Raw genomic sequence first — 9,801 nt, forward strand, 5'->3', positions numbered from 1 at the left:
CATCGGAGGCGGAGGAGACCGCCGTCCCCGGCGGCCGAATCGCCTTTTTTCCCCTTTTGTAATTGTAGCAGGAGAGGCTTCGAGAGGATTGGAGACACGTGCCTCGGATGTTGAGGGCGCCCCATTTACGAAGCAAAAAAAAAAGGATCAAGGGGCATGCCCTCTGGGAGGCATCACCCGGTTTCCAAACAAGGCCACATGATACAACAGTTCTAACTATTTGTAGATGACAGGGACCATACCGCTCTCTCTATAATCAATTAGCTTTCTCCTTGCTTTGTCTTGTAACCAAACAGTGGCGCGCGCGCGCAAGGTATCACAAAGTCCAAGAGAATGGCTTGAGGGAAACAAATTAAAGTCCTGCCATCCACCACCAGTCCTTGTCCCATTGGTCAAATTACAAAGTAGATATATAGTGCTTCCAAGTTAATCTCAGCTTAACAGTACAAATAGTAGATACCAATGAACTCAGCATCAAAAGGTCAAAAGACCACAATAATAGCTTTCAGCAACGGTTATTCACGTGCATCTTGCCAAGTTAATTTCTTCGGGTTCTTTACTGTGTGGTGAGATAGATCAGAAAGACTTTGCAAACAACCTATCAAAGCAAGTAATCCTCAGCTCCTAGGAATATTTCTAGTCACCAAAGCACATATGAAAACGGCCGGGCAGGTTAGGCATCTAGTCTAGTCCAGTCAGAGCAAGCAAACGAGACGATGCGGTGGACCTCCTGGTGGTAGAGGATGGTTCTGCAGTCGTCGTAAAATAAAATATTTACCAAAGCAATTCCTCTGCTTTCTCTTTTGCTGTTTTCACATGGTTCTGCTTAATATAAGAAACCATTCTGATAAAACATTTCACCACTATTTTTAATGTAAAACGTATTTACCAGTAAACACGTGTTACTGGCCTTATAGATCCATTTCAACATCACCACCACATTGAAAACTGGAGATGTAGAACAGGTAAGCCTCTATTCAAAAGCACCACCCATACAAGTTTCAGAATGGAGCTCCCAAGCTATCAGCTATAGAGATGTGTATCGACAAAGCAATGATGTGTAACAATCTATACAAGTATGACTAGTGGCTTTGAGCTTCTTGTTACAAGAATATAAGAAAACCAAACCTGCTAAGAGCATGAATGAAGCAATACTCTTCTGGTAATCTCGGCGACCACGAAAGCAATTACCTATAAGGATGATTTTGTTCTGTGCATATAAACCAATCAGTATCATTGAATGCTGTTTTTTTACTTCCTAAAAACAATTTGAGCAAAGGTCAACCGCACCAACTTGATCTGCAAAATAACATGACATCAGATTCCTCAGCCATAAACTGGGGCATTAAAATGTAATGGGGAAGCATTTCAGTATGATGTATTTCAGTCTAAACCTCAATAGCTCAGAATACCCAAACAAAAGAATAGTATGTCCCTTGTCCCAACCACAAACATGTACTTTCTACAGCATATCATTCTCTGGTCCCACCAGTTTTTGGATTTTAAATTATTGCTACTCCAAACCCGTATCAAAGAAGCCATAACTCATCCAGGTATTACTTGCACACTTAAAGTCACACTAACAACATATTAATTTTATACTAAAGAAAAAAGGCAACTTATTGACATAAAAATCCTTACCAAACTAGATATCTTAGTGAAATTTAAGGTCAAAGCTTCATGGTACAGCACAGCATCAGTAGGTGATTGTGATGCGCCAACAATTGTTTCCAGATCCTTGATGTTCCCAGGATTAGTTGCACAGTACTTCTGCAGCCACCGATCAGTCTCCCAGATTATATGCATAATGCTCTCCCTTGCAGCATACTGGTGCTGCTCAAATGGGAGAATCACCAAATGGCATGGCATCCCATGACCTTTCAAGGCATCATATAATTGTCTTGACTACAAAATTATGCAAAGAGTTTAGTTCCAGAGTAGCAAATGAAGCCACTGAAAAAAAAAACGTCCAGTACTCGAATAACCCGCAAGCTACGGCCGATACCTGCATTGCTGATGTTACTTTGCTGTCATCTTCTCCATGAATCAGTAGAACCGGTTTCTTGATTTTGTTAGCTGACATGAAGGTACTCATCTTAATATAGGTATCGGTAGCCTCCCATAGTGTCCTTGTCTCTTTCTTCAATAAAAAAACAAAGACAAATTAAAAGGCAACATAAACATGTTCAGCTTAGATAAAGGATGCATTATGCAGTTAGGTCAGGCACCTGAAAGCCAAATGGAGTCAGTGTCCTGTTGTAAGCTCCAGAGCGAGCAATTCCACAGCAGAAGAGATGGAGAGCATGTGCTAAGAGGTTAGCAGTCATAAACGCACCATATGAATGACCACCCACAGCGATTTTGTCATGATGAGCAACCTGAAGAAATAGTTTATATGCTTAGAACTCTCCATGAGCAGCATGTAACATAATACCCTTTACATTCTTAATGGCAACTTCATATTCCCATGCTAGTTACTTCCAAAAGACAAATGAAACCAGGTAAGCACAATAAGTATGTGAGAGTCAGAAACTATTTGCATAAATATAAAAGCGGTAAAAAAATATTACCCCCCTTCTCACAACTTCATTTACTGCTGCTTCCGCACTAGCAACTAGTTGCTCTATGTACCTAGAAAGAACAACGAAGTTTCACAACTCAATCAAAATAGGATGCAATAGCATTATGTCTAGTACTTTAATGCTTTGCTGGAGAAGAAAATGAACAAAGATAAGTTTCGAAAGGATGGGTATGTGATTAATCAGTATTTGAAAATTAACTCCAAAATTGAAGCTCCATATTTCCATAGTGCAGAGCTGTTTAGTCATATGGTTATCTTATATATTACCGAGTATAACACTACCTATCATTTCCCTCTTGATTTCCTTCACCAATGATAGGGATTGTTGGGTCGGCAAGAATAGCAAACCTGTGGGATGCACCAATTATAAGCTTGTATGATAAACAAGTTCAACATACTGCAAAGCAACTTTTTTAACAAGACCATAAATAAATCGATAACATCAAGCAAGGCATATTGTACCCTCTAGCTAAACAAAGAAGAGGAAAATTGTTGCCAATGCGTGTAAATTTGTTCGGTGAGCGACGGACTTGCCCAGCGGCCTCTTTGCTTTTAAATTCTCCTGGATAAGACCAAATGAGACATGGGAGAGGCCCGTCTTCTGATGGGCTATAGCCTGGAGGTAGATACAATGTAGCAGTAAGTTTAACACCATCCTCCCGCTGGTATCTGATTATTTCTTTCTGCAACAGTGCCAGTTGGGGATACGGATGTGGGTAATTTGTAATCTGGACTTGCTTCTCGTTTGGCCAAATCTTGACATAATACTGGGTGATTTCTCTTCTTGACTCTTTAGACACAAGTAATTTTAGTTGATCAAGCTGCACTTCACATTTAGGATGGTATGATATAACTGCAAGGATAGATTCATAGTACTTTTCTTTGTCACTTTCCCATATCCGCTCCTTTTCTCCAGTATTTCTGTAAGGAAATAAGTAATGTCCCAGGTTATGTTATTCTACTTCAAAGACATAGCAAGTAGGACATGATATGTGCAACATAAATGCTTGATGGAGACAAACATACACATTGAAAAGATCAAGAAATGGGGAGCTTCCTTTTGGTGTGGCACCACTTCCCTTCAGTAAGATGTAGCTTCCTTCACAGTTTCTCTTAATTCTTGCAATCACAAGAGTGCCTGCCAGAGTTCTGCACATCACTGGAGAACCTGGATTTGAGTAGGCGTCTTCTGAAGACCTTTCAAATAATAACCGCGGTTTATGATCTTTGAGGTCAGGTGATATAGCCCATGTTCTTGTTATGCGTGTCTTGTACCAGTATTCATAGACCAGAGTGAACGATCCATAGCACCAGTAGCTCTTTCTGTAGATTTGACAACCAAAACAATAGTTGTAGCAGCAAGGGCATGAGCAGCTCAATAAAATATATGTATGTTATGTTTTAGTACAAGGACCTAAGCAACTAGGCTAAGTTTTTCATATATCACATCCCAAATATTTCTAAGGAAATTTAAATTTAAGTATTTGGTACCTGTATCGAAGGTCAAGTTTAAGTAAGACTGGAGGCTTTTCACCATCCAAAGGTTCGGCATGTTCCATGTAGACTATATCACGTGGTGATACTTCAACGTTTGCGTCTCCTCCATCTTGTGTCTCCACCCTTTGAAAGTATGATATGTGAATTTCAGAAAATAACAATGGTACCCAGAAAGAATTAAGTATGTATATGATTAATTAGGTTATGTCGATAGTTTTATAATAGGTCAAAATATGTTGTCACATTCATAAGCCACCGATTTATTATATATAAAGAGTGGTCACCTTCGCACAATCACCATGAAGGTGAATGGATTCATAAGATAACTACCAAATACAACAGAAAGTACAATGGACTTGTTCTATAAATACTACAAGATCATGTTTGGTCAGTTTGGCTCGTCAGGACTATAAAAGCAATCTACTGCAGTGAAGCTGCATCATCAATTGAAACATTAAGCTCACCAATATAATGTTGAAGGCATATCAGGCCTCCACCTAACCAAACGCTTTCCCTTACGGACACTATTAGCTGCAACAGGAATATCTTCAGCAAGGGGCAAATCACAAACTTCACGGACAAATTTACCTTCAACCGTCCACAGCTCAACCTTTTTTGGGAACCTTTTATACGAAACTATAGAAGAAAGAAGAGTAAAATGCACTGGGGTCCTTAAACTAGTTGACCTGTCCTGTTTAGGTCCATGAACTTCGAAAATGCATTTATAGGTCCACAATCTATTCAAGTGTGCCATCTAGGTCCAATTCAGCCACGCCATACCCTAGAAGCTGATGTGGCAGGTTGACTGTGCGGTGATGTGGATCCTTACATGTGGGGCCCCTATGTCGGCCTCCTCCCTTCTTCTTCCTCCCCCGGCCTGCGCGAGGCCCTGCGCGGCGGCGGGACGGCGGTCATGGCGCGCGGGTGCGCGGCGGGGTGACCACGGCGGCGAGGCGGAGCTCCGCGCGCGCGCGGGCCGGCGCTAGCCCCTGCCCCCGGCGGCGGAGCTCGCGGTGCCCGCTCCTGCCCCCCGGCGGCTTGGCTCCTCGAGCGAGCAGCTTGCGCGGATGGCGTTCGCAGAGGGTGGCGGGGAGGGCGGCGCGGACAGGATCCCGCGGGATCCGGCGCTCCTACCTCCTCGGCGGGGATCCGGTGGCGCCACCTCCCGCCTTGGCCGGCGCCCCTCCTCGCAGCTTGGCGGCCTGCGACGGGCGCGCCCCCTCGCTGCTCTCACGGCGGGCTGGAGTAGAGGGAGGCCCGCCGCCACCTCCTTGACACCGCCGTCCTCCGCACCTCCTCCGCGCCGCCGGTGCCAGTGCGCGGGCCAGCTCGAGGTGGGGAGGGGCGGCGCGGCTCGCTGCTCTGCGTGAGCAGGGAGGGAGGTCGCCCGCCGCGCGTGCCCGGCCCTGCTCGCCACGGAGCAGGGGCCGCGGCGGCGCCCTGCTCTGCCCCCCCCGTGAGCTCGAGCAGGAGGAGAGGGAAGGAGGAGGGAGGGAGAGGGGGAAAGGGAGAGGGAGAGGGAGGGAGGAGGGGCCGCCGTCGCCATGGCCGCGCCATGACCCGCCATGGCCGGCGGCCAGAGAGACGGCCCGAGCTCGGTCCGCGCTGCCGGGGGCGGGGCAACGCCGCGCCGCGCGCGGATCCGGCTGGCGGCGGGGCGCCTCCGCGCCACGGGCCTCCGTGCCGAGGGAGGAGGAGGAGGACCGGGGCGGCGCGGCGAGGGAGGAGGAGGAGGACCGGGGCGGCGCGGTGAGGGAGGAGGGGAGAGGCCGCGGCAGCGTGGAGCTGAAGCCGGAGGAGGAAGGGAGGAGGGGCGCGCCCATGGCCGGCGCGGGGAGGGAGCAGGGGCGCCCATGGCCGAGGCGCGCGAGGAGGGAGCCGAGCAGCGGGGCTGCAGCAGCCCGGCAGTGCGGGAGCAAAGGAGATGAAAGGATGGGGGAGGCGGCCCCGTTGGATCGGACGTGACTGTCCACGTAGGCAGTCAATGGTGGTCAGAGATATTTTGGACCTAGATGACATACTTGAATAGATTGTGGACCTATAAATGCATTTTCGAAGTTCATGGACCTAAACAGAACAGATCAACTAGTTTAAGGACCCCCAGTACATTTTACTCAACAAGAATATGGGCGGTGGACAGAAGTAAGCATCAAATATTTCTCATCTGGTGAAGGATCAAGAGAAATGTATATAGCAGGAGGGGCAATCATTTTCACTGTCCCATCTAATGTAACCAATACTAACTGAGAGGTTGCATAGAAATCGAACGATTCCTCTTCATGCAAATCTTTCAGCATTTCTTTTGTGGATCTCATCTGAATAATGTTTCTCTGCTCATTAGACCGGATCCTTGGGCCAAAAGGAACCAACGGCTTCATTGGTGGACCTCCACGTGATGAAGGAATAGTACAAACCAATAGAGATGAATTGTTCACCCATACATATCTGAAAAGCATCAGAATAAGAACGGTGATTTATGGGCGAGAAAAGAACAGAAAAGACAGTCCATCTAGAAAGTTATTGGTACTCACAGCTCGAAAACAGCATTTAACATGATGTCTGCTGATTTAAAAAGAGGTCGAGCTTTTCCAGATTCTGCATCAGCAATCCACAATGCCAAATTGCTGCCACTGTCCACCTACTCAGATGCATCAAGCCATCAAGTAGACAATAGAATCATCAACCATTAAACCACTAAAGAAGTGATCTTGTTTCATCAGACTCTAAAGCATCAACTTATCACCTCATCTTCATAGCGCACAGTGAATGCCACGTGATGCCCATCTGGTGACCTGGAATTCAGAATTACAGAAGAAGTCACAATTTTATTTAAATTAAACAAGAGAACAGAGGACATGATTAGGGAATAAAAACAGCATGACATAACTCTTTTGCATACTAAAAGAATGAATCTTTGTATTATAATGGGAAAATTACCATCCTACAAAATTAATCTTTGCATTGCCATTGTATCCGTTAACCACCTTCTCTGGACCCAAAGTTCCATCATCCATCAGCAGATGGATCTTGATCTCGGTATAAAAGGACCTAAGAAAGACAGATGCAAATTAACTGAAGCAAAGTTATTCATATTCTCACAAAATGATAAGATTTCCATCACTTACATTCGACTTCTTGTGTTAGAACTTGGATCGATCCGTATACCAGCAAGGATTTATCAGGTTTAGCAAGCTCTGACAATGGAGTCATAGCTCTACGTTTTAGGAACATGATCCTATCTCTGCGAGGGGAGATATAATAACTAGGATTTGGTGGCACATCAACAATCTCTTGGATTTCCTTCGGAGGGAGACGATATCCATGATCTGTGAATAGCACATCATATTAAACTAGACATCAGTTCGGCACATTATAACGTGCATTTGTCTGAATTTCTTAACTCTCTTAGAAATATAAGTAGTAGTATGAGGATTGACAAACCCAAACTACAGAAAGAGGCTTCATCTTGAAGAGAGATGAACCACCGACGGAACTTTGGCAAGTTCGCCTACTAACGATTAGCCAGAATCCCAGCACTGTTAACCCACTCGAAATCAGTAAGGGAAACGTTCAACTGAACAGTACCCAGAAAAAACGGTAAAGGGCCATTTCAGCATGCGAATCAACGAAATCCCCAATAACTGCCAGATAATACATCGCCAAATTTTTACAGTTCTTTGTCCAGCGAAGCATGATAATGATCAATTAAAGCTTACTACTTGGGTCTTTTTCTACAAGAGGCGGAGACCCACCTCCACCGTCTTCTTCCAGAGCAGGGCCGGAGAGGAAACCGGCGGCGCACTCCGCCGTCGCGAGGCCGATGCGCCTGGCATGTCTTCGACGAGGCAAGAAGTGCAGAGGCCTATGGGATGGAGCCGAGGAAGGTGGTCCAGCGATGAAGTTGGCACGGGAAAAGCACACGCGATGGTCAAATCTCGGAAGCCTCATGGAATAAGCGATTATCGTTTTTTTTAGGGAGAATAAGCGATTTTCGATACTGAAACTGTTGGGGTGTTCAGTGTCACGCAGAATATAAAATAATAACAACCGGGTGTTCACATATTTGATACCTTTTTTCCTAATCAACTCTTTTTGAATAGGATCAAACATTTAAAACTCTTATCACAATAAATTATATATTCTTATAATCTAGAAACGGAAGAGTCTAGTAATACACTTCCATCATTTTTCTTGAATGTATGATATTTGAGAAAGGAGGTAGTATATCTTTTGTGAAAGTACTTTCGTACTACCTAAAAATTGCATTGTCAAAATTGAACTTCGAATACTACGCCAAATCTATATATCTATGCCTATTACTAAAGCGTCTTTCCACTTAAATTTTTAATTTGATATGTTAGTTTGATCTTTCCACTCAAATTAAGTCATCTCGTATTCGAGTTGGACCAACACCCTCCGTCCACGACTCGATCACGTAAATCCATACAAATTAACACACGAGCACCAATACATATTCAATACTTATACCATCCGTAGGAACGCAAGAACATAAATGTCTATGCCATTTTTAAAGCGAGTAAGGTTTCACCTTAATTTTTGGTTTGGTCCGTTTTGTGTCATTGGCATGGTGAAAACATCTAGACTCCTAATTCGAGTTTTGGTAATTAATGATAATATTTTGTGGATTAACAATTTAATTCGAGATAATGAGCATATGTTGATCCACAGATGAAAGGGATTTGGTTGTGAACGTGTGAAGTTTGGAGATGATATGCAAAGCTCGGGCTCAAGGCAAAGGTATAAAATAGGGCTTTTGTATTTTACCGGTCACAAGGCATTTAGTGGATGAAAATTGACCGGATTTGTTGGATAGATAGCCGTACTATCAAGATGAGTTGTGTACTCGTGCTTACTATCAAGATGGGTTGTGTACTCGTGCTTGACGGGTCTTTAGTGCCATTTTGCTCAAAATGTCTAGGTGCATGCATGAGGGCTAACAACGCTTTGACAAAATTTGAAAAGAACAAGTTTGAGAGCTGACTGCACAAGCGCGGACAGTCCGCTCCCTGGAGCGCGGACAGTCCGCTCCCTGGAGCGCGGACGGTCCGCACCCGTACCAGAGAGTATGTTTGGCTCTGGTGGAAATTAGATGTGATTGGCGGACAGTCCGGCCCAGGTAGGCGGACGGTCCGCCTCTCTAACTCAAAATGTACCAGAGATGGTGTTTTTTCTGGTTGGGCTTAATATCTGTGCTGCGGACGGTCCGCCCCTGAGGCGCGGACGGTCCGCCTACTATTTGACATTTTGTACCAGAGACATTGTTGTCTCTGGTGGATTTCAAGGATGAACGGCGGACGGTCCGCTCCTGGGGCGCAGACGGTCCGCCGGCTAATTTCAAAGTTGTACCAGAGATGATGTTCGTCTCTGGTGGTGTGGAACACTTAACTGCGGACGGTCCGCTCATGGGGCGCGGACGGTCCGCCAGGGCTGTAACGGCTAGTTCTGACACGCATTAAATGCACTCTGACTCTCTGGCTTATAACGGCGGACGGTCCGGTTTTTGAACAGCGGACGGTCCGCGACTTCGCAAAAAAGAGTGTAACGGCTAGTTTTTGAGGGCATGTCTATATATACCCAATGCCCGGCCATTGGGTCTCTCTCTTGGCCATTTGGACTGCATACTTGACACTATAGAGCTAAGGCATCCCTCTCACACACACTTACTTAGAGATTGCATTTTTGAGAGTGTGAGGGCTTCCTAG

At 45.3% G+C, this 9,801-nt stretch overlaps 1 pseudogene; it reads right to left on the reverse strand.

The window, feature by feature from the left end:
• Positions 1-955: 955 nt before the first annotated feature.
• LOC120694917 lies at positions 956-8,064 on the reverse strand (annotated as a pseudogene).
• Between the last annotated feature and the right edge of the window lie 1,737 nt (positions 8,065-9,801).

This window comes from Panicum virgatum, chromosome 2K (genome assembly GCF_016808335.1).
Source record: "Panicum virgatum strain AP13 chromosome 2K, P.virgatum_v5, whole genome shotgun sequence".
Lineage (NCBI taxonomy): Eukaryota > Viridiplantae > Streptophyta > Magnoliopsida > Poales > Poaceae > Panicum > Panicum virgatum.